At 35.6% G+C, this 27,230-nt stretch overlaps 1 long non-coding RNA gene across 1 annotated transcript; it reads right to left on the bottom strand.

Moving 5' to 3' along the window:
* Positions 1-2,412: 2,412 nt before the first annotated feature.
* LOC114354237 (uncharacterized) lies at positions 2,413-22,421 on the bottom strand. Its single transcript, XR_003656009.1, has 3 exons — positions 22,354-22,421; positions 3,633-4,012; positions 2,413-2,889 (listed from the first exon to the last, which is right to left on the bottom strand). It is a non-coding gene; the product is annotated as an uncharacterized LOC114354237 (long non-coding RNA).
* Positions 22,422-27,230: the final 4,809 nt, after the last annotated feature.

Below are 27,230 nucleotides of genomic sequence, written 5' to 3' on the forward strand. Positions count from 1 at the left end.
AAGAGTAAAAACAAAGGATATTAATTTGTAACATGAGCTTTTCACATACTCCTTTTCACAATATGATAAAGATAGTGTCTAGTTAGTGCTGGTTGGTTTAACAATAAAAATACTAATCAAGTATAATAAATTAGGCCGAAATCAAAATCACAGTAAACTCAACTGAATATGGCAATCATTGTAGCTGCTATTAATCTATTAATAAGTTAACATCCTTATTTTGATACCTAACTGTGATAACGCATCCACCCTAATTCCATTAGTACGTACCTTCACTTGAGTCCCCATATTCCACCGTTTATAGTCTTAACGTAACAAGAAAACTCGACTAAATGGTAAAAAATGTCTACATCTTTTAATTTTCGACACCTACATTCTCATAAGGCTTCTTCGTAATAAACTCCTACGTTGATCTGGAACAAGGAGTTGTGATTAGACGTTGATTTTGAATTTTAATATAACTGAGGAAAGGGATTGTAAATATTGAGGCAGATGTGGAAATGAAAGAATTTATCGTCAGAAACGATGGCCCAAATAAGCGTTGATATATTGTTTTTAGTGGATATTGTTTCATCAATCAAGCATGAAAAATTACCATCTTAGGCCTACTGATCTAGATGAGGAAACTGAAGGTTTACTNGGTTGTTGATTGGTTTCAATATTTGGATACAGGACAGATCCATGTTCCAGATTAAGCGTTGTTATTTTGGCCCACTTTGATCACCTGTGTGATCTAATCCAGATGATCATAGTGGACTCCATGCGACACTTTGGCATCCTTTGATGGATAAGAAGTTCACTTTGATCACCTAGGTGATCTTAACTATGGGTGATCATGCTCAAAGGACACCAAAGTCTCTCCTGGAGTCCACTTTGTTCACCTGGGTGATTTAATCCAGGTGATCAAAGTGGAATAGACCATAATAGTAATAGTGGCACAGACCTAAGACACTGACGTATCTATTCTATTTTTGTAAACGATAGAATCACCGCTCTTAGTTTTATAGGTCACCTGAGTTTGAGATACAATTTAACGTTTTATTTATTTAGGTATTAGGTATCTGAAAGCTTTGCAAAGGTAGTCCATGTTGCAATAATGGATAACCTAAACAAAATATGGTATTATGATGCTACACACGTATTTCTTAGCAATAAATTGTTAGGGGAGACTGGCCCAAAGCGGGCACTCCGCCTAAAGCGGGCACCCCCCTCTAAACTTACACTCATTTGCTCGACTTGTTGTCTTGTCTTGTTAACGTTATCCCCCCGCCCCGCCGCTCCCGCGGAAGTCGTGTACGCCACCTCCGAGTGACAACACCACGCGTGGACAGCGATAAACGAAATTCGTCAATTTTATTTGAAAAAACAAAGGTATGTTCGTTGTGTTTTGGATTAAACTGAGTGACGTACGTTATTATCAATGTATGCGTAATGTGTTGCACCTACTTAACCGTGTTTTAAGGATATTTCCTTGAAAATTATTAAAAAGGAATTATAGTTTATGTTTTATGAAACGTGGTATGGCGCAAAAGGCAAAGTGAGCAGGGCAAAATGAGCATGCTCACTTTACCCTCTTCATAGCCATATAAACTAACTTGCTTTTATTGTTAGTCCTTTATATTTATCGTGTAGGTATAGTCTGTTTTTATTTGCTAGTCGAACAATGTAAATAATCTTTTTATAACGTTTAAAGTAATATCAGTGAAAAAAATGAATAAATTAAATGATTTGAAAAGATATCGGCGTTCAACGATGACTTACCTACATAATAGGCTGTGAGCTTTGTGTTTGTCTTATTTTAAAACGAATTATTTCGTTAAAAAGGAATATTAAGATTGTTTACAATATTGGACAAGCAAAAAAAACAGGCTTTAGTGTCGACATGAATCTCTTATTATTTGACTTTTTAGATGGTAAATAAATATAAAAGAAAATCACAACAAGGTTCTTGAAGTGAAGCTGTAATACTTCAGCTCAAAAGCTTCAAAATACTAGAAGATAATGATTCAAGACTGCATTATTCAAAGAGAGTTCCTTCTGATTAGTTTTATGTTTTAATTTTTATGTTGTTTGATGAATTTTTATGTCTAGAATCTATTTTTTCGCAATACAGAAAATATGATTCTCATTCTGTGTTTTAATAGAGACATTCCTTATTATTCAAAGGTCAAAATTATATAGTAAAAATAAATAAAAACTATTGCCCTCTGCATGCCCGTTTTGCCCGTGTGCTGGTGCTCGCTTTAGGCCACCCCCTCGGGCAAAGTGAGCAAGTGATAGTGTTTCGTATTTCAGTGCCTACTTTTTATATATTAGACAAATGAATGATTTGAAAACGCCATGTCAAATTACAATAAATGTAGTAACTGATCACGATAAAAACTTATTCCGGTTTGCTTATTCTGTGTGTTTTTTTCCTACTTTACCTTAAGGTGCCCGCTTTGGGCCAGTCTCCCCTACATGCGCACTCCATTTAAGAGTACAGAGGATATTAATCTGTATCATGAGCTTCAACTGTAACTGCTAGCTATTTTCACAATATAACATAGTGTCTTGTTTTAGTGCTGGTTGGTTTTACAATAAAAATACTAATCAAGTATAATAAATTAGGCCGAAATCAAAATCACAGTAAACTCAACTGAACATGGCAATCATTGTAGCTGCTATTAATCTATTAATAAGTTAACATCCTTATTTTGATACCTAACTGTGATAACGCATCCACCCTAATTCCATTAGTACGTACCTTCACTTGAGTCCCCATATTCCACCGTTTATAGTCTTAACGTAACAAGAAAACTCGACTAAATGGTAAAAAATGTCTACATCTTTTAATTTTCGACACCTACATTCTCATAAGGCTTCTTCGTAATAAACTCCTACGTTGATCTGGAACAAGGAAGGGTTGATTAGACGTTGATTTTGAATTTTAATATAGCTGAGGAAAGGAGATGTATATATTGAGGCAGATGTGGAAATGAAAGAATTTATCATCAGAAACGATGGCCCAAATAAGTATGCGTTGATATATTATGTTTTTAGTGGATATTGTTTCATCAATCAAGCATGAAAAATTATCATCTTAGGCCTACTGATCTAGATGAGGAAACTAAAGGTTTACTTATTGCTACGTGATGTACCCAGAGCATCAAGTCAAAGACAAAATATGTACCTAGTTGCGGTTACATCGACGTGCATTCTGCAACTTTTGTGTAGGCAGTAGGCTTAGGATGCGCGCCGCGATAAGATTTTATCGTGCCATTTTATCGATTCTACGCGATAAGCCCATGCATCGATAATATTTTATCACGACGGGCATCCTAGCCCGGCTGGTCCAGTTTTCCCAAGGGAAAGAAAAATCATTGGACTAAAGCCCGGTCTGTGAGCACGTAGAATTTTGTCCAATGACCCTAAGCTACCCATCCTTATCGCTCGCGCGTAATTATATTCCTGTCGCACTCGCACACTCACTGCGGGCGCCCGTCGCACAGTTGCGACAGCAATATAATTACGCGCGAGCGATAAGGATGGGTAGCTTAGGGTCATTGGACAAAATTCTACGTGCTCACAGACCAGACTATGCCCGTTNCAATAAAACATACATAGGGTGAACATAGAACTAAAATACTTACACATTATCAGTGCTTATGCTAAACGACGTGTATCGGGCATCCGTCTTTAGCCCTCGCGCTGTCCATCGGTGGCGGTATCACCACGTACGTGTCCCGACTCGTCGACGGCTCGTCGTCATCGAAGAGAGGAGGCGGTGGGATGACGTCACTGTCTACCTCCTCTGCCGTCGCCTCCTGCCGCTTGCGACCCGGCATATAGTTCATCACACACGTCACCGCGATCAAGAACAGGAAGAATATGAACACCACGTCGAACATGATTAGGAAGTTTAACATTACTAGTTGCATCACGTCAGATCCGTCACATGCTGCGCTGGGGTGAACCGGGCACAGCGGTGCGATTGTGACATGTTATGGGGTCATCGCGCTGGGTTTGGAGTCTGGAACAAAGGGGGTGAGTTAGTAAGAAAAAATAATATAATCAAATCGATACTTATAGGAAGTCGCGATTATTTGGAATATCGAATGCTATTTGATCCCAAATTATGCATTTGAGATCGTGGGTGGGGAATATCCGATAATTTTGACTCATAATAAAATTAGACGAAGTACCTAATTAATCATCATCGCAAGGTTTTCACTCATTGGAAGCTTTTGCTTATTCTTTCATATTATTGATCTTTTAAATGATTTAAATTTAAGCATATTACGTATGTGTTGCATATTTTTCGTAATTAATAAGTGCTCAAGAATTTCAAAATATTAACGTGTAATATTGCAACACTTGTTGAAAATGGCAACATCGTCAGTTGCAGTTGTCGTCGTGTCGCGCACGTTTCGAATCGTGCGAGTCGCGGTTTTATCGGTTTATCGTTGTAACAATTATCGTGAAAGCATATTAGCTTCGAACTGGTGTTATTTAATGAGTTAATTTTATATTTAGTGAAAATTGATTGAGTCGATGGTGAAAAGTTTGCGTGGTCAGAACAGCAGGGATTGTAGGAGCTCAGCACTGGGAAGCTGCTTGAACCGAATGGAGGAGAAGTTGAGTGGAGTCTTCGGAAACCAGGTCAGTAATATAATAGTTTATCTATGAAATCACTATTACATCGGAATTCACCATTCGTACGATTACAGTTCCACTTTAGGCAAGAATTATACCTTCGTAGGAAAACTAATTCAATAGAGTTGAAGACAGCGAGATAATATTCACTTTAACACATTAGGATGCTAGATTTTTTCGATAAGAGACAAAAATAGAGTTCCAGCTTTTGAAAAATCGTAACAACAGAAGCCCTACACTCAGCTTAAAATATGGTCTACCCACTATTTATCTCCGTTACATTTTTCAACAAGCATTTAAAAAATCACATTTTACGGGAACAAAACTCTTTAAAAACGTGTTCAGCCAGCAATTACTGATGAATAATTGGCATCCATATATTTTGCCGCCGCTTCATTCGCAAACATGCAAATAAATAGGTTTCCAACTCATTCTTTTTGTTCGAAAATACCCATAGTACTATGGAAATTGATACAGTAGGATCGTAGGAAACGCATATATTGTAAGGTGAATTGACAGTAAAAACGCAACTTGTAAAAAAAGAAGAATTTAATATCTCAAACCTATTTTAATCGGCTTTCAAGCTATCTGTAATGTATTAACCTGAATTAGGAGAAACCACGCAACTGGCGGAATCGAGATTTGAGGAACACTAGTCAATGACATAAAAACATCTTAGACACTAGTACGATACTTAGTTGTCCGCTTTTGTATTGTGGTAAAACCACATTTTTTTATACCTTCTCCTTAAATAGCTTTCCGCCCACGGCTTCGCTCGCGTGGAATTTTGTCTGTCACAGAAAAACTTTATCGCGCGCGTCCTTGTTTCAAAAACCGGGATAAAAACTATCCCATGTTCTTTCCCGGGACTCAAACTATCTCCATGCCAAATGTCATCAAAATGGGTTCAGTGGTTTAAGCGTGAAAGCAAGACAGAGAGACAGACAGACAGTTACTTTCGCATTTATAATATCAGTATAGATTGGAGGTGTTTGTTATCAGGGATATTTTTAATTTATCTACGACTTAAAACCTTTAAAAAATTTACGTTCAAGTTCCTGCTAGAAACAATACAATAAAATAAATAGGGCTGCTATACTTTTCTGTCTTACCCAGCTATTCGTATCGTTCGCGATAGGGTTCGCCCTTCGACAGTATCTTTTTCTTATTGAACGCCTCTTATTGGAGTATCGTATTTTGGTATTTGTAAGTGAATTCTATACTATTTATAAATGTTTTCTGGATATTTATTGCTTCTCTCAGACGGATCTAAGATAAATTTTGATTATTTGTGCTTATTCGAGATAAACAACTGATAAGTCCTAGCTGTTAGTAAGAAAACTCGTGAATAGATATACAGTTTAGTTTGCTACTTAAACAAAGTGTAGGAATAATAAATAGTCCCCTTTCTTTCTTTCTTTCTTATACAGGGTAGCCTTAGTTTAGGCTCCAGATCACACACTCGGAGCAGGAAATTGTTTATTTTCATTACTATGATAATGTACCTGAAAAGAGTCTCTAATAAATAAAAAAATTACATATTATTTTTATTATTCTTCAAAAATGTTTTCTTAGTCCAAATAGATTTGGGATCAGCAAACGGGATTTCAATCGATAAAACAAGGAACCATCTCGTACAGCATTCAATAGCATGAAAAACAAAACAGAGATAAACAGATTGCGCAGTACGTTGACCTCTGTTGACGTCATGGGTCATGGATTGAAAAATGATTAAAAAAATAATTTTAGTTTGGTTATGCCGTCGATAAATGCCTCGATTTGGATGACGTCACATCAAACTAAAAATTTTGGCAACTTATTCAGTTGAAATACGTTTTGCAACTAAATTGTAGTCTGTGTGCCTACCGTGAGTTTACGTTAGGTGAGCTCGCTAGCGAATACGTCAAAAAATTCTATGAAGATTTTATTTCTTGAAAGTAGCCGCTAGGGGCGCTGCACAATATGTCATACATTTAAATGACATTTTTTTACGCAGTCGCTAGCGAGCACACCTAACGTAAACTCATGGTAGGCACACTGATCGCTAGTTGATAAATTGTGAATCGACCGTAACTCGTAGTATTACGAGTATATCAACAATGGTTTACTGGATAAACTTTCCAGTACTATTTGTACGAGTCCTAAACTTCCCTCTATATTTAAACATACCCTCGCTAACATAACATGCTGATTAATTTCCAAAGTTCTGAGGCGAGGTATTTGTTTGAACCCCGTGTCTTGATGGAACTAAATTGATTCGACCCCACATAGTTCGAATATGCTGGTAATACGTTTGGGAAACTGATTTAACATGTTTGAACTTTATAATTATTATTTGTGAGGTGTAAAACAGAATGCCAGCTTGTAAAAGCTCCACGTAAAGCAAAAATGTAATATCTTTTGTAACAAGGTTCATATCAAATATCTGTAGATTTAAGGCTGGGGTGCTCCACCAAATTTTGACGGTAACTATAACGAGAAACCGGTGCTTTTTGTATGGAGTTTGACAGATTTTTGACGTTTGTCAAAATTAAAGTAAGATGGTGCAACCCAGCCTAAAAGTAGTATTTTTTAAAGTGGTAATAACAGCAACTAAAATGCTTAACAAAATACTAGTTAAAAGTTTGCATACACGCAAATATCATGTAACTTGAAATATTATGACATTTAAGTTATAAGTATGAACAATTTTTATTTATTTATCTTGAAAATAAATGTTGGAAATATATTTAAGTCGAAAGACTATTTTTTCAACGTCAAGAATAAACCATCTGTTTTACGTTGCTCTCCTAACCACAAGGAACATTTTTACAAAATACTGATTTGAAACGCGTGTATTTCTATAAATAATAACCCCTTACTAATAAAAAGTTACACACTCATTGAACAGTAGTTTAAATTGTTGTTTCCATACTAAACGTCACTTTAAACCAGTTTTACAACGCGCAAGTAACTTTGATTAAGGCGGTTATAAGCGTTTTGATTCGATTCAATTCGCTCCGTATCTTTTCCAAAATCGAAATAAAAAATATTCTATGTTTTTTTCTCTTATCTAATTTGATTCAATAGCTAAAGCTTGAAAAGATAACACATGGATATGCTTTCGTATTATATTAGGAAGTAAATTTTGAACATTCTAAACTTTCATCAAATCTACCCGTAGATTTTTCGGTAAGAAGTAAACAAATCATTCATTTTATTTCTATGTTACCTACCTATCCGCGTATCGCGTTCAAATCAGTTGAAATTAATTCAATTAAATCTATTCATTATCTTTGCAAACTTTAGTGTTACAAGTGTAGATAGGGTCTAGTGTTTCTAGGGTCTAGTGTAGTACAAAAATCGGCTATTTATTGAGCGGATAACTCTGTAACACAGTACCCTCTGGCAGCGGTAACAGAGGTTAATGTTACTCGCAACCGCGTAATCGAGGGCAATATAACCTCTAAAGACCACCCGGTGTCCTGGGAGATATTAGAGATGTGTCACCACGGGTGTCACACTTTTGAGCACTTCACTACTGAAGCATCCGACCTAGCGACTACATTTGAGAATTTTATAAATTGTTAGGTCAGTGACTTTAGTGTGCGGAGAACTCAAGTGATATCTAATACCTACTCGACTGATAAAAATGTAATGCTGGACTTCCTATAGTATTTTAAAGCTTGAGATTAGGAAAACATATTTTTTCCAAAGTAAGTAGCTATATCGTCTATTTTGAACTTAAGTAATACTTATCTCTTAGAACATTGTTAAGAAAATTCAATCTGCCCCATTGTATTGATACGGTATGTGTGTATGATACTTATATACTTATAACTGTCCATTACAGATGTCGGCGAATAATAATAGGGTTTCTTTAGAACAAAAAGTTTAACCTTTCTTTAAGTAAAACATATTGATTTAAAGTGCCACTCGAACCTCATATAAAGCAAGATTGGCTTTAAGCTCTCGAAGCATTTTAAATACTTAAGATTTTACAAGAGCGGCAATTCCCTCAAGCGGTCAACATAGAAGCTAAGTATTTGCTCTGAGCATAATGAACGCTGAGAAAGGTTTGAGGCAAAATTCAGCGGCATTTTGCCGCCAAAAGGCGGATATTAGTGCAGCGTTCCGCCGCTACACTCCGACTTGGGTCTGTAAACGACTTTTTTGACGCTTTAAAAATAATGAGATCTTCAGAGCGATGTTGCTTTGCACAATTTAATCCAAAATATTTATTATGAGAATATTTAACAGGTAAGATATCTCTTTGAAAAGGTTTTCATGAGATCAAAATTAAAGAGCTTTTTTAATTATTTTTATCTTTACTTGTATAATTTAGGGAAATATTAGTAGAAAATGCAATTAAGCTAATATTATTGTGTTAGGAGGTTTATTTCTTTAAATTTAGAGTAAGATAGCATTATTGTTATTTTCTCCCTAATGACGTTAGAAGAAGGTTCGTCACAATAATTCAGTGATTGACGGGGATAAAACCTAAATTCGCTTAGTTAGGTACTGTCGCTTCACATTACTTTCGTAGTTTTGGGAAAACAATACGCAAAAGTTACGTACTATGTTATAAAAAAAACATAGTTTTCTTACACTATCTCCCAACTCGTCCGGCCAGCAGTGGACTACGGGCTAAATTCTTCATTTTGCATTTGGTTAACTTCAAATTAAAGAAAAAAAAAACATAATATCTATAAGCAGTAAGAATCGTGTCGTAATAAACTGAATTCGGTGGCAATTTATTATCGTGTTTGTAAAAGGGGCACCGCAAATCCTTCGCTGAATTATTAAAATGGCAGCCGTGATTCCGAGTGTGATCCTCACTTAACGCGCATATTGGATGTATCGGAAGCATTGCCGTTCGTTTCTCGTGAAAAAGTAATGAAAATTAAATTGGGGCTTAATTTTACGAATGTATTACATACTTGCTAATGCGCGTGGTTTCGCCCACGTGGGTTTTGATCTGCCAAAATTAAATTCCTGAATATGTTGAAACACACACCGAAACTGTATGCTCTATAATAAAAATTAACAATATCACATTTTATTTGTGTTTGATATTTTAGTACAGATGAAAGTGTTGACTTCAAACAAAGGTAAAATACGAGCATAAACATTGGAAATATAATTTACGAGTGGTAATAATAAGTGCGAAAGTTTATAGTCTGGTGACTTCATATAATTTATCTTACTTTTCCAATAGGTACTAGAGCTCAATTCTGAGAAATTGGATACTTAGGCCCGGTTTCCACTAAGGCGGAGCAAAACGGAACGTTTTGTGCAGAGCGGAGCGGAAAAGTATTTTGAATAACGAATCAGATTTAACTTTTCTTCTCCGCTCCAGATAGCTCCGTCGCCGCTGTCAAATTCTGTAGTATGTAAGTATGTAGAAAAATTTCACGGGCCGACATTTCTCCGCTCTAGTCCGCCTTCATGGAAAACGGGCCTTATGTATGTCATTGAAATATTAAGTGACTGGCTTACAAAACCCTCACACGTGATAGGACCCAATGAATTGTCAATCCTATAACGCTGACAGTGCCCGCTTGACAACAATACGGATATACTCGAAGGCTTTGTGGCCGAAATAGGTTGGGTGCTTGAACCTGCTCGGTGATAGATTACTTAACTCTACCATAGATATGTCGATGGGTATGATATTAATATACCTAGTAAGGCTAAGATACCTATTAATATACGCGCCCGCGGCGGTTGTGGAATTGCGGTTTTATTTCAAAACTCACGACGCGGTTATTTGCGCGGTTATTCTAAAAACTCACTAAGTGCTAAGTCACTGGCACAAAATAGTCGCCCGCCGATCGGGCGGTTTTCGCGCGGGCTAAAACCGCCGAGATGGACCCGATTACAACCGCGCCCGCTGCGGGCGAAAACCGTGAGTTGTGCAATTAGTTTTTACATAAGATTCTGCATTCTACAGAAGCTGCGGGCCCGCAACTGCCGCAAACGCGGGTGAAAATCGCGCCATGAGTCACATAATCTGGAGTGTCCAAAGATGGCAGTAAATAGAGATAGCAATGCGTGTAGTAATTTACCTAGGGTGTAAAAAATGTGTTTACTATTATCAACTTCTGTCCGTGGTGGATTGAAGTATTGTTAGCAGTGCTTAGATAAACCTTTGTTTCAGGAAATAAATAGGACTTCTTGATTTGGTTACTAATACTTTACTGCCTTCTGACCCTTTTATTGAGTCTTTACTTTTGACGAGATCCTTGTAGGTACCTACATAACTCATACACTTTTCGAAACTTCATTTGTGGTGTTACTCGATTTTTGATGACTAGCCCCCTTGCTAATAAAACTTACACGTTCGTTGAACAGTGTTTTAAAGTGACGTTTTAGTATGGAAATGTCATTTTAAAACGTTGTTCAACAACTGTGTAACTTTTTATTGGTAAGGGGGCAGGTATTTATTTATTACCTAACTACTTATAAGTTGAAGACAAATCCAGCCAAATACCGCGGTATCTTACGGCAACTGTAATAGGAGGGCGATTTTCACGAAAAATCATGGCTTAATAAAAAAAGTAATCCAGTTCCAGTTTTTTCATCGCTCTACCTACGCATCTGCGTTGGATACCAACAATGTCCCCGACGAAACATCCTCGCATTGTTTTGACAAGTATGCGCTAAAATATGGACGAGGAAACGGCGGGAGAATGCAATTGTTTTGTGCTTTTTCTTGAATGTAGTAGGGTAGTGTCACCTGTTTGCGTCCAAGCGACGAATTGCCCTTTAAAAACAGACGATTTTTAGAACAACAAACAATTACACATATCATGTATAAGATAATAATACTTAATTAAATACATATTATTACTTAAGCAAGAAATTCACCGTAGCCCTTCAAGTACCAGCGAATCCAGACACAATAGAAATCAAATTAATGTTACCGTGGTCTCATGCGACCGCTTAAGGTCACACGTGATATCTAGCAAAACAGTGACAATCGTGTGGTGTTAGACATAAAAATTATTATAAAAACTGATTTTTTTACAAAAATAAATACCTATACCTACCTACACACACACACTGACGAAGTCGAATGCCTGGATGTTTACAGGTGTCACTCCTAAGAATTTTCCACTATTTACAAAGTCTGTCAGTTGGACGCGAACAGGTGATTCGACCCTACGAAAAAGCATTCTTCATAATCCTCGTGTGCTGCACTCCACAGCTGACAAAATGAAACCCACTTTTTTATTTCGGTTCCCTTGCACTGTACGGTTTGGTGTGAAAATATACATATGTGTAGTGACAATATTATCATAGATGAGATGAAAGACAGAGCAATCAGGGAATCTATTTTTGCAAAGTATTCGAATTGAAAGTAAGAAAGAAAGAAAGAAAAATTTTTTATTTGAATTGAGTCAACTTTGTGTTCAGGAACAAATCATGCGCGAAATAAAAAATGTTTCCTCTTTAATTTTTAAAATGGAAAGTCACGGGTCTTAACGCGACATTTATGACTGAGTTACATTATGTACTCACGGCTTGACGTTTCGGTTGCTAATTAAATTTACTTGAAATGGAACGCGAAAGTTCAAAATCTTAATTTACTGTTACTTAACCATATTAATACTTTGAGTCGTAGAAAAGTTTTCAGTCAAAATGCTTTTTCGGGGATTTCAATCCACTCTCTTAAGATTTTCATAATATGAAATTTGTAAGGGAACTACGAGTATACTTTGCATCCAAAATGAAGAAGGGACATAACAATTAATCTATGCTAATCTATACTAATATTATAAATGCCAAGTAACTCTGTCTGTCTGTCTGTCATGCTTTTACGCCTAAACCACTGAAGCGATTTTGATGAAATTTGGCATAAAGATAGTTTGAGTCCCGGGAAAGGACATAGGATAGTTTTTATCCCGGTTTTTGAAACAGGGACGCGTGCGATAAGGTTTTCTGTGACAGACAAAATTCCACGCGGGCGAAGCCGCGAGCGGAAAGCTAGTGAAGATTATTAAAGCATTTTAAGGGTAATTATTTTATAAAATGGTTATGGCTTTAAAATCGTCTTCTGTTTGTACGAGTAGGCTTACTGCTATTTATTCTTTGTTTTTATACAAGACTTTTATTTGCGGTCATGTTCGCGTGAATTTTGGTACGAAAAAGTGTTACATAGAGTATCAGATATCCTTTGACAACTGTGTTTTTCCGAGTCTATAGTTTCAGAGATATATTCGAGAACATAATTTCCGTTTAGAATTTTGGGAGCTTTAGATAAAACATCCTGAAGCAATTGCTCTGAATTTTAAACTAGTTTTTGCCGGCGGTTTCGCCCTCGTGAAATATTTTGGTTTGTTACAGATAGACTTTCTCGCGCGCATGTTTCCCTCTTAAAAATCAGGATGAAAATTATCCTGGGTCAAAAAAGATCAGAAGATCTTTATTTATCCAAATGAGTTAACTGGTGTTAGCGTGAAAAGGTAAAAGACAGACAGAGTTACTTTCGCATTTATACATATGTATAATACCTACATATTATTATTAGTAGATCTTGAACGGATATTGCTGAAGATAGAGCACGGATAAGTAATATTATAGTGTATTAATAATATCTATTGACTTATTTCCTCTTTATTCTGAGAACTCTAGACGATTTCAGTAAATTTCCTATCTTTTTTATAATACCATTTTGCCCTATGATTTGTAACTAAGTCCTTTGTTAAGTAAACAGAAAAATTGCTCGAAACATTTTCGTACCTGTTCGCAAACAACAAAACACAACTTGGGGTAAGTTGAAAGGAAACTTAAACTATCAAACGCTCGCAAACTTATTTTAGTTGAGTAAACTTGTAAATAAGTACCTAATAATAGAGTTACTTGTATAAAATATTAGAGACGAAAATATAGTACTTTACCTCAATTTTAAAAATGAAAATGTATCTTTGTTTTTTTTAATATTAGTGAAAAAACTGATCCGATTTATGAAGTTTGGAATAGAGATAGTTTAGGTTCCTGGGAAAAATATTGGATAGTTTTTTTCCTAATTCCCGATTAGGTACCTATGCAAACGATTAAACGATCTTTAAGTGACAAACCGGTATCCACGTGAGCAGATCCGCAGACCTTTTAATGTTGTCCTACATTTATGCAAATCGTTGCTCCGTAGTCCCTAAATGTCGCATTACATCGATTATAAAAGCCCGTTTTCACTATTCTTTGTTGACGATCGCTTGGGTTGATATTCACATCCGATGGTAATATCGAATATAGTCGGCCCAGCAAGTCATGGCGCAGTGGGCGGCCAAATTGTGATAAATTGCTCCTCTAATGCTGATATTACGGCCTAACAATTTGTTGAGTTCAGACATGGGTGTAGCGCAGTTTAAAGCAAATCTCGCTCCCGATATAACTTTTGGGTTCGGACGTTTATTAAATACAGCTCTCAGTAATCCGGGCTTAAGAATAGTTTCGGAGCTGTCATTCACCTGAACAAATTGCCAGGTCATAGTTGGAAACTCGGCTTAAAAGATAAATAATAAATCGCGGGCACGCATAATGTACTGCCTACTTAATGGAAAGCAAGTATTGTGTAACCAATACGAATTGTTTTTACTGTAGAAACCTACTTGTCTGTTTTGGAATATATCCCATTTTCAGTCTATAAGTTTATGCATCGGCTTCGTCTGTGTTAATCTTGTCACAGAATTGTAAATGGTTTGTCACAGAAGTGTATAACGCGCAAGTCGCGAACAAAACCACCTGATTTCATATTAGAAGAACGAATAAAATAATGAATTTTCAGAACCCTTTCTCGAAAATTTGCCATAATGGTTCCCGATGAGAACTCACCCCATATTTTTCTTTTTTGGCAAAAAATGCAAGGGCCATTTATATTTCGGCCAAATAAATAAAAATTAAAAGTAGCAAAAATTATTTATGTACTAAAATTTATTTCCAGAAAGCGACCAGTGATTAAATTTATGGGCCATCGTTACGAAGAACCCCTTCAACTTTGTTAGAAGTATTTCATTTATGTAATTATACGTGAAAGCTGCGGAGTTGCTGCACAGTGGTGCGCAAAAATATGAAACTTCTCAACGACCTTATTCCTTTGAGATATGGCTGAGAATTGCGACATTCGTACGCCTTCGTACCCAGCTAATAAGAATATTTATTCGGTTTGTTAAATTTACATGAGTTCGAAACGGAGTCCACTGGGGAACTAGCGACGTCGACTTAGAATTTCTGGTTTGAGAAAAGTTTGTGTGTTTATTAAATTACCTAAAAACGAATGATAAAAACATTCTGAACCGTATTTTTATTTAGAGGTTATGGAACGACGGATGCTTAAAACTCAATTCTTAAGTTTGAAAATAGTCTCAGATCACACTCAGTCCTATTTTGAGTGCAGACTCGTAGAAAAGGTCAACTGAAACCTGTTTGGTTGAACTTCGAGATTTAACTTCGAAGTTACTTGAGTTTGAATCGAGTTTGAGCTTTTTAGAATAAGCCTGAAATATCATAGCTGTCTTATAAATGCTTATTACTTTAGACTTTAAAAGTACCAAATTAGTATTACTTCTATGTTAAGAAATAAATGATATTGCGAACTTACCGTTATCACAAACAGAACTTTCCAATAAAACTTCTATAATTCGATTTACACTATGCTTACAGTAATAAATTGAAACGTCGCTACCGATTTCCTAAAGTACCAAACCGGCAGTAGTACACCGAAACACTGTACCTCGCCGCCACATTTTGTGCCTTTTAAGGGATCATAAATACCGCATCGGAGCAGGCTCGTGCCTCCCCGCGATATCCCTTCTGTTCGTATCGGTTCTTTGCCATTTTTCTTGGCCTATACTCAATTTTGTACAATGAAAAGGTGCTGTCGATATTGTACTGACAGGTCATTAGATCTGATACGCCAGAAACGTTTTCCTACGTCTTTTTGGTGATCGTTTTATGAATTTAGAGGTAAAGGTTTTGGTTTTTACGTGATAGGGTCGATAAGCAATTTATTCTTAGGGCCTGTTTCACCATGGTCGTGATAAAGTCTCTTTACCACTTTTGGTTAAGGATATCTGGCAGATACGGTAGTCAGAAAATATAATTTGCGTTTTTACGGTATATGGTTACGTGATTACTTATCTCAAAATATGTTTTCTGTCGCATATTTTGTCATTTGATACTTACCTATTTCATTGTGCACAGCCTTGATTAGAAATTAATTCCACGTTCTTCTTTGATAATTTAGATGAGTATGTATATCGACTTTGCTTATCTAGTTATATTTGACCGGTTCACAAGGCGTGATACATGAAAGTATATAACTTTATTCCACACAAATTATTAATTAATATCTATGGGATATTAATATCAAAGCATGGGTACTTCCCGTTGATGGGTTCTATAACAATACGTGATTTAATTAACTACTATCAGTTATTCATGATCAGTAGCACTTCAGTTGATTATGTACATATACCATGGTTAACCCATAAAGTTGGAGAACACCAACTAGCTATTTGGGTTAACTATTATGCACACATCCTAAACAGGAGGTTATTATGCTAACACGTGATAGAAATGGTTTGGGTGTCGTGTACATACGAGAAGGTAATATGAGTTGTTATCTTGGACTAAAGATCTCTAGTAAGAGGTGGTTTGAAAGAATTTTCCATAGTGGTAATTAACCAAATGCTTTAGAAAAATATTCACAAAGATCAATTTCGTATCACCGTAAGAAAAATATAATTAAAAAATTCAAAACAATTATATGAAAACAAATAATCTTCACCCTTTACTATAGGTACATAATTTGTAACAAATTAGCGCGTACTTTTACACAAATATGACGATTATTTTTAATTAATCTAAAATTATGACGCATAGACTTTTTATTCTATTCTTTTCTATCTTTTTGAGATAAAATTACCAAAGTAATCCTTTTACGGAACTCATTTCCTTATTTCCATGGCTGTCATGAACAGAGATGTTTTACTTCTGAAGAAAACTACCAATTTCAAAAGTTCAGTGAACCCTTTAATCAATCAATCCCAAACTTTACCTGAGATCAAACCTTTCCCAACTGTCTTAAAGGAGGTCGTCAAATAAAGGAATTTCTAATCAATTTAAAAGATCCTGCGGTTTTAGCACTCAAGCGTACAACCCAATTTTGGGGTTAAACAACATAGGTACATTTAGGTTATGTTTAAACGTCTAGCTAATATCGGTTTAATAGGCTAGATGACAAAATTTAATTATTTATTCGTCAATAAATAATAAAATAAATTGGATACGTATTTTGTCTTTCTTTTTCATAATTAAATAATCGATTTTCATGCAGTGCTACATCGAGTTGAAAAGGCGCGTGACGTCACGCCTATGATGGTATAGTTTTTTTTAACTTAGAAGTGACGTCACGCGACATATCAACTCAATAAACCTAGTACTGTAATTATTCGATTATGAAAAATATTCAAAAATACGTGTCCAATATTTTTTTATTATCTAAGTATTTAGACGGAGTAATTAGATTTCTTTATACCAAATCATCATCCCAATTATTGCGATCTTTATATTGCATGCTGTGTATTGCATACTTCAGTGCAACTTTCACAGCAACTGCAGCGAAGTTTAGTTTTAATTCCTTCCAAAATGGTGCAAAGATTTTGCTTACGATAGCTACTCTATCCTTTATTATTTTACTAGCTTTTGCCCGCGGCTTCACACGCGTGAAATTTAGTTTGTCACAGATCGTCATAAATTATAGTCTATATGTTAATCTGGGTTATAAATAATAATACTGTAAAGTTTCATCAAAATCCGTTCAGTAGTTTTTGCGTGAAAGAGTAACAAACATCCAGACATCGTGACATCCAAACTTTTAAATTTATAATATTAGTAGGATATTAGTAGGAAGGATGCTAGGTAAAGTGTGAAAGAATAACAGTACTATTTGTACTGTATTGTATTCTACATCAATGTTATGAATGAAGCCATAAAGATGTTCTTTTACGATAGTTCATTTGGACAGCCAAACAATATGGATTCTTTGATGAATAGGTAGGTCTAAATATACGATACGAGCAGTCCATTTTGAGAGTTACATATTTATTTAGTGATTGTGAAAACGAAAATAGGTAGTAAAAAAATGAACTAAAAAGATAAAAACAAGACAACTTAGTGTTTACAAATGCAGTCGGAGGCATCAATGACTAATTCTTTTGTTGGTGATGCCTCCGACTGCATTTGTGAACACTAAGTTCTCTTGTTTTTATCTTTTAAGTTCATTTTTATGCAGTTGGGTTGGGTTTGTTTATTCAATAATAATGTTATTTTAATCTTTTTAGCTAAATAACGTGCATTTTTGTAAACTACTTAAAAAGCCCTTTATTTTGATACCCCACTCGATAAGTTTTGGGGAAAAAGTTTTTTAAGACATTATGTAAAATCCGCAATTTTACATTTTTTTTCCTACTTTATTTTTAGCCACTCACGCTAAAATCGGGCAAGCCGTTTAGGCTGTAGACCGTGCCAAAGAAATATACATACATACATACATACCCACATACATACATACACTCGAAAAACATAACCCTCCTTCTGGCGCAGTCGGGTAATTAGGTATCTATTACGAGATTGTAGCGTAATCTTTTGACTCTAGTCTCTATCAGTGACCACCTAAATAAAGAAAAACGATGCCGCATTCATTTTTATTCCAATGCCTGAAAGGAAAAGCCCTTTTTTGAAGTCCCTTCAGAAAATTAAAAGGAACTTCGCGGAAAATGACTCTTGATACAATTTGTGACCCGTCGGAACGGAGCCTTGAGAATTTAAAAAGTATTGCTAATGGTACCGATTCCGAGACTTTGTCGTTTTCAAAACTAAACTTAACAGGCGACAGCACATCAACTTACTACAAAAGTCATCCCAAGGGATTTTCAACTTTACGTGTTTAGAATAAGCATCAAACTCTATTGATATTGCGAGGTGCGTTGTAAGTACATGTAGGTTCTTATATTATGCTAGGTGAATTGAAGATAATAACTACCATTATTATTAATGTCAAAAGACCTTTGACAATTTCTGTCTAACTAGAGAATACGGAGTTTATAAACAAAGTGAATATGCCACCCATTTTGCCAAGATTTCGCTTTTAGGGACCTCCTCTGTTTCTCGGTCCAATTAAAAAAGTGAAAATGTCCCACTAATATTAAAGAAACTTAATTTTAGGTTGACTATTTAAATTCTTAGTTAAAGAAAGTTATTCTTTAATCCCATTTCTTTTAAATGATTATAATAAATTATATGTAACTATGGCGTCAAACCGAAACACAGAATAGGTCTCAATCACCACGCGTTGCCTTGCCACGTTAAAGTGGCAGTTAGGGCAAAATTGTGTCAACCACCACGTTAGGGCCGACCACGTTTCCGAACATGGTGTATGGGACAAATAAAGTTTCGTTTATCACGTTGAGTTGGTAGTTAAAACAATTTGTCCCTACTGCCACCTTAACGTGGCAGGGCAACGTGTTGGTTGAGACCTATTCGAAATTCACACGGGCAAAGCCATGGGCAGAAGCTATAGTACTCATATAAAATTGGGTAGTTAACACTACAAACCAATTATTTACTGCCAAAAAAAAACATACCAACCGAATTGAGAACCTCCTCCTTTTTGAAGTCGGTTACGTCGGAGAAACTTTTCTAAAAGAACCTAATACCCCGGAAAATCCAATCAGTTTTCAATTGACCGTAAAATATGATTTAGTGAATTTGAAAACAATAAATAGTTGATAAGTTTATTGAATATGTGAAAAAGTGATGTGAAAGTTAAAATAGTATTGTTAATGAGAATTTACTGATAGGTCAGCTACCTATAGGCGCTGACAGGGCAGGTATGTACCTACCATCCTAGACTGCATCTCACTTATATCAGGTGTGATTGCGGTCAAATACCGGATACCTAGCCTTGTTCTACATAAAAAAGTGTCTATAATATAAAAAATAATCGCAAAATATGTTGGTAAGCGGATAACGCAACAACGCCTGGACCAATTTTACCAACTCTTTTTTTTTTCGTTGAAGTCCAAGAATCGTTTTTACGGCGAATAATTTCCGGGAAATCCCTTAAAACTGCCCCTTTTTCACGCGGGTGAAGCCGTGGGTGGAAAGCTAGTATAAAATAATTTGGACATTAATTTGAGATCCTAATTTATGATAGAAAGTAAGAGCATCAGTTGATCTGTAAACTAACTTATTAGTGAATGTGACTCATTAGCAAAGGCTTAATGAGTCTACACGGGGAACACGTTTTCAGGACATTCAGCACATTTTCAGCTGAAAAACATGTAAAGGTCTTTAAAGGTAACTCTTTAACGTGTTTAATTAATTAAGTTTTATTTTAATAGAGGTGTCATTATAAGAGTAGGCGCACACCGTTGATTTTTCGTCGGCCGATAGTTTAGTCGGGCAGTTGATCAGTATGGGCATGTATGGGAGTGCGCACACTACGCCGATTCGATTTGGCCGATTCTTCATACAATTTAAAATCGGGCACAACTATCGGCCAACTAAAAATCAACGGTGTGTGCCTACTCTAAATATAAAGTAGGAACTAAACTGCCATTATGACATGTAAATAATCTAAAGGCAGTTTTTGACAGTTAACTGACGTCAGCTACTTGGAATTTAAGGCTGGGTTGCACCATCTTACTTTATCTTTGACAAACGTCAAAAATCTGTCAAACTCCATACAAAAAGCACCGGTTATCGCTATAGTTACTGTTAAAGTTAGGTGGTGCAACTCAGCCTTAGACTTCATTTATGGTGCGGCAACAAGCCTGGCGGTGTCAGACTTTATGGCTGCCATAGGCATCTGCCATCAAACGTTCAAAGAACAACTTGGAATCGAGCCCAGAGCAGTTAGTATCAGATAAAGCCAAGATTGAAGAGATCCGAATATACATTATGAAATCATAAAATATCAAACAAAAGTAAGTTTGCATAGACGATAAAAACAGCATGAACATTAGTCCGGTTGCATAAGTTAATATTCGTAAAAAACTGCATTTCTTTTAAATACCTATAGGTAACATTTAAATAACTATAGTTTTTAAGGTACCTAAAAGCTACAATATGATTGTTAATAATAACAACGAAATAATTTTCATAACTTCTGGTTACAAATATATTTTATGGAGTACTAAATACTTGTACATAGTAAACAAAATATTCAGTTATAATAACTATAGTTTGTTAGATTGAAAAAGTTTCGTTTGGGCGGTAAACAAAATAAATAGAATCCTAGCCATTTACGATGGTAAAATTATAGCAACCTTATTAATAAAATAAAAAGTTATACCCGGGATGAACACTAGATTCAAATGACATTTCCGTTTCCAACCCCTAAGCCATTTTAAAAGACCTATCCAACGATACCCCACACGATGGGGTAGAAGATAAAAAAAATATCCCTACTTTACATGTAGGGGAGTTACCCTAAACATTTTTTTTTCCAAATTTTAATTTACCGTTTTGTCAGCGTAATTAATATACATATCTCCACAAAATTACAGCTCTGTAGTGCCAATAGTTTCCAAGCAAAACCTCGGACAGACAGACAGACATATCGAAACTATAAGGGTTCCTTGTCAGGACTACGGAACCCTAAAAAGTGGCTATGTGACCATCCAGAAACCCTAAAAATTGATTACTTCATAAAAAAATAACATCTCCATTAAGGTCAAGTATTTTATAACATATACCTAATCATGGCAACATTAAACGAAGCTCCAGGAATTTTAATTTCGGCATAACTGTTGCGTTCGGTATAAATACTTATACGAAAACAAATAATATCGAGATAACAAGCTCTCACGAGTTTTTCAATGTTTTCCTTTTTTCTGGCCCTTAAAATAATGTCGTAGGATTTTCATATATCAAAGTCTGCGAATAAGAGGCTTTTATATGGTAGAGTTTCACACTAAAGGGGTTCAATGTAAAAAGGTCTAAGGGTAAAACTTATACATCTTGCTTATAAAACTTATACATCTTGCTTATAAAACTTATACATCTTGCTTATAAAACTTATACATCTTGCTGATAAATTCACTTTAGAACCAATTCTTTTTACTTAAACGAGATTGCGTGTTTTAAAAACTGTCTATGAGCTAGTTTGGAGATAATACTGTATGAAACAGTTTCGGCACGTTTTCAATATTGGAACCTCTACTTTTATCGAATTATTGAGAGGACCGGGTAACATTCAACCGGTTGATTAAATTCCCCGTCAAATGTTGAGACTTGCGACTTTAGAACGGTTATGAAATGGCTGACGTTGCCTTTATGAGAACGAGGTAGTATTTTGCTAATTGGTGTATTATAAGGTTATTTTTCCTCACTTAATATCAAATATGGAATTGCAGTAATTAGAATATTGATTGAATTAGCTGTTAATTGTTATTATAATAATGTATGACATAATATTTGTAATGGTAATACACATACAGCCAAATATTCCATCACTCAATTTCAAAAACACAGCAAAAGTCCAACCCAAACTAATATCTAAGTGAAACTTCCAACGAATTTTTACTTAGTAACAAAGTATACTCAACGGGCTGCAAACTTTTAATGTACAATCTGCGACCGAAACTTTTCGATTAGGTCGAATTCCAGAGCACTTTCCACGCGAATTTTTTCAACTTTTTTTTGTAAGTAACACTTCGGAAGGTTTGTTACCTCGGTTCGGAATCGTTTACAGAGACATGGTCGCGGTGCGAGTTACGTGCGCGCGGTGTGAGTGCGCGCGATAGACTGCGGTGCCGAAGCAGGATCCGCCCGCCCTAGGTTGATGGGCGCCCTATGAATTGTACAGTCATCACACATTTCTGTTGCGAACTCGCATATATTAAAAGTATACAAGATGCAACGGTGTTTAGATTGATGTGCTTTCGTCTGTGTGTTATGCATATTCGTGTTGAATAAACCCACGAATATGTATAACTGTGTAGTGTACATACAAATTGATTCTTCCTAAATAGCAGAATTTAAAATACTTACATTAATTATTGTAATAGTGAAGGATTATAATGTTATAATAGGTAAGAATAAGTTCTTGTAATATTCGTTTTTATTAAAATTATGAATCATGCGGGGTTAAGAGTTCTTAATTGTAAAAAATATTCTTACATTATTTATTTATTTATTCTTTGATGCCACATAAATCAACTGGTACAATTGAACCGACAACCTCATAAAGGTAGCGGGAAGGCGCTGGATGCAGGCCGCCACCAACCGGCCATTGTGGAAATCATTGGGGGAGGCCTACGTTCAACAGTGGACGTCCTATGGCTGAAATGATGATGATGATGACAATTGGTGAGCTTAATTCCTTAAGGCATTCTTCTTCAAAAAAGCTTAGGGCTAAAACTTTGTCATAGTGATGAAGATAGGTGTCAGAGTCACTCAATTGGCAGTATTTTAGTACACACGCATCCCTATTTATTTAGTACTAGCTTTTGCCCGCGGCTTCACCCGCGTGAAATTTAGTTTCACAGATCGTCATAAATTATAGCCTATACGTTATTCTGGATTATAAACATTAATACTGTAAAGTTTCGTCAAAATCCGTTTAGTACTTTTTGCGTGAAAGAGTAACAAACATCCAGACATCCAAACTTTCGCATTCATAATATTATTAGTAGAATATGAGCCGTTATGATAGCTTAAGCGTTATTATTAATCCCCGGCAGTGGAAATTCGGTTATCATTACCGGTAATGAGCTAACACCAGTTTAACCAGTTTGATGCACGAGTTAATGAGGTGGGATCAATCTAGTTACTCGCGGATTACGTGGTATGGTGACTTGTAGGCATACAGGGTGTATTAAAACCATAGAAATTGGTGAATACTACATTGTGTGTTACTTCAATAGTGAGTATAGTGGAAGTTTATAAATGAAAAGAGTGGACTGTATAAAATTAATTATCTATTCGGTATAAATTTATAATATTATCGAGACCGTTTAGTGCAAATTCGTTGAAGAGAGTGCGTCAGGATCGTCGTCTCCGATGTTCGCTCGCGAACCGAACATTGCTCGTTCGTTCGCCGAACGCTCGCCGCTCCCTCCGGTCACGCCGCCCGCGGGCAATGTCCGTGAGTAGACAGTGTGTATTGTAGCATAAGAAATAATCGAGTATATTTATTTGACTGTTCCACAAATATTACAAACGTGAAAGTTTGTGGGAATGGATGGATGGATGTTAATTATTCTTTAACACAAAGATTTTGATTAAACTACAGTATGATTGTCCATATAATAATCAGAATAGCACATACTAGTAGCCCATAATTTATTTTATAACAATATAACAAATCCAAGTAGACAAAGTCGTGGATAAAAGCTTAGTTAAATGCTTAAAGATGTTTTTCAAGACCATTACTTAATGAGTTTCTTTTACCTTTTTTTTAAGTATATGAGAATAATTAATAAAGCAACATAAAACATTAAAGCATACAAGATACTTTAACATCTATCTAAACAGTTTTTCCTATAATTATTTTATGCAATAACCCCTCGCAATAGTGTACAAATTATGCTGAAAATACACCACAAGCATAAAAGAAATAGCCTTTAGCGTTTCAACAGCAAACAGAAAAAAGCTTGTAAAAAGAACGGGTAGTTTGATATTCCTGGAAACGCTGGTAAAAATGTAGGTAATTTATCAACTCCATGCACAGCTGTCGTGGAAATAACTTCGATATTGCGCTTTCATTTTCCAACGTTATTTTACATTAAAAAAAACATATTTAAGGTGGATTTTATTTTAGCAAATAATAGGTATACCTTTTTAATACAGAACATGTAACACCTACTTCTTCAGGCTTTGATAATTCATTCATAATGGCGCTTATTTTTATGAGGCAGTGTTCAGCTGAAGGCTATTATAATTTACTTATTCATTGATGTCCGAACTAATGATTTTCCTTATAATGGTAAGAGTGGAAAAATATTATTTGCATAATAATTCCGAAAGAAATTATGTTATTCTATTGATTTTTGTAACATTTTGCCTTAATTTAACTTACCACTTACTACCTATTTATTACATAGATGAATTTTATTTGTAGTCCATCATCATCTCCAAAAATGATAACAAAAGTGATCTCTGAAACTCGATTTTTAAAAACTTTATAGCTGAAAAACAAATGTTGAAGCTAAAAGTTAAAGGACATTAAAATTTTGCTGAGTTGCACCAACTTACTTTCGACGTTAGTTGTTTGAAAGATTTTTGACGTTTGTTAAAGTCAAAATAAGATGGTGCAACCCAGCCTTTTCATTGTTATAATTATTGCAGTTGACTCTATATTTCTTCTACCAAAGATTACATAAGAAAAGTGAAGCGGTCAAGCCAATAATTCACCGGCAAGCGACGGTTAACCAACTAAATCGAAAGGCGTCATAAAATGGCAGTGTTCCCTTTATTGCTCCCGAGAACTCGATGTTGGCAAGTGGCTCTCGATTAAACAATTACTACTTAATCGAGTAGTGGGAATTGAGATCTCTTTTGTAATGCAGTTTTAGAGTCAATGTATTTGTATTAGCTACTTGACGCTGGTTTAGCAATTATGAGTTGAAAATGGTTTTTCATGTTTGCTCTTGTATCAGATTGCCACGATAGCTGCGTTGCAGGTTTGAATCTCTCTGACGGAAAAATTCAGTTTGATGAGAGTGCACATTTATATCTATTAGATTTGTAATTATGTAGGTGACTCTTATATAGGTATACCTACTTGTATTGTTCATAATAAAAAAGCTCTAAGCCATGAATTATTGCTGCGATTTTATCTTTAAGTAACTGTAAAATTTAAAACCAAAAAAGATAGGAAAATATTCTTTATTGCACACCACACATTAACTGACAAATTAAATACAAAACAGACTTTAGGCGCTTTTATTCTTCTACTAGCGGCCGCCCGCGACTTCGTACGCGTGGATCTCGTTTTACCCCCCCTTCATCTATCTTACGCGGTTCAGATTTTTTCATACAATTTTTTTTGCCCGCTAACTCCCGTTCCCGTGGGAATTTTGCAATATCCTGTTGTAACTAAGCTTTAAGTTTACTAAGGTACCTGCATGCCAAATTTTAAGCGTCTATCTTACGCGGTTTAGATTTTTTGACACAAATGTTTTTTCCCGCTAACTCCCGTTCCCGTGGGAATTTTGCTATATCCTGTTGTAACTAAGCTTTAAGTTTACTAAGGTACCTGCATGCCAAATTTCAAGCGTCTAACTTAAGCAGTTTAGATTTTTCATACAAAAGAATTTTCCCGCTAATTCCCGTTCCCGTGGGAATTCCTAAGTATCCTATAACCTGCCCAGGAGTATGAAAAATAATTGTACCAAGTTTCGTTAAAATCCGTCGAGTAGTTTTTGTTTCTATAAGGAACATACAGACAGACAGACAGACAGACAAAAATTTTACTGATTGCATTTTTGGCATCAGTATCGATCACTAATCACCCCCTGATAGTTATTTTGAAAATATATTTCATGTACAGAATTGACCTCTCTACAGATTTATTATAAGTATAGATTGAATATTTTTATAATAGTTGATCTCCGTTTCACCTTCAGCTAAACCTTAAACTGCTAGCACAGTACACAGTATCACTAGTATCGCAGACCGCAAACTACTACAGAACTTGTACCACGGTTGCAGCTGTAATCTGCATTTAGTTACCAGCAGTTGCAGGTCGGCCCAGATACACGCGGCGAGATTGCAGCGGATATTGCCGCTTCAATCGCTGGCCTGTAAACAGCGCGGGTTTTACTGTGGAAAATGTCATATTTGGAATTGAATGTTGGGTTTTGAAACGTTCGATGCCATGGTTCTATTAAAGTGTGAATCTATGTAAGCGAAGTCACTGACTGACTGACTTACTCACTTACTTTCACGAAATCTCAGAAACTACAAGTGCTAGAAGTCTCAAATTTTGCATGGGGGGTTCCTTTTAAAACGTAGCTGCTCATTAAGACGGGATTTTGCAAAATACAACCCCCAAGAGGGGTAAAACGGGATCCCGTGTACGAAGTCGCTGGTGGCCGCTAGTTTTGGATAAATATGCCATTATACTTTGGTGCCATGGAAATCTCATCGGGGGTACTTAAAGGTTAATGTGATGATAATGTCATATTTTATACCCAGAGAATGTCATATTTCATGCTGCCATAGAAATTTTGTTGTACCTAATTTAATTTTTAGGCTAGGAAACTAATAGTTACGCTACTTATCTATCTAACATAAGTAATGACAAAACTAAACCACATTCACAAAGCATACATTATGTGTTGTAATATAATGTATAAGGGCTACCTTTTCTTTTTTTATTATTTACTATATTTTGACGTTCATGTGCCACTTATGGTCTAAACTGAATACTTATTTTTGATTTTTTTGATTTTGATTTTTTTGATTTTGATTTTTGCTTTTGCCAAAATGAGATTTTTTTCATTTCAAAATACCTGTTCGACACAACTGAAACTTTTGAAAACATAGATTAGATAGCACACTACATAACAGTTAGATTAGAGAAGGCACAATTAAGACGATAA

Source organism: Ostrinia furnacalis, unplaced genomic scaffold (genome assembly GCF_004193835.3).
Source record: "Ostrinia furnacalis isolate ACB-3 unplaced genomic scaffold, ASM419383v2 OfSCF2004, whole genome shotgun sequence".
Taxonomy (NCBI): Eukaryota; Metazoa; Arthropoda; class Insecta; order Lepidoptera; family Crambidae; genus Ostrinia; species Ostrinia furnacalis.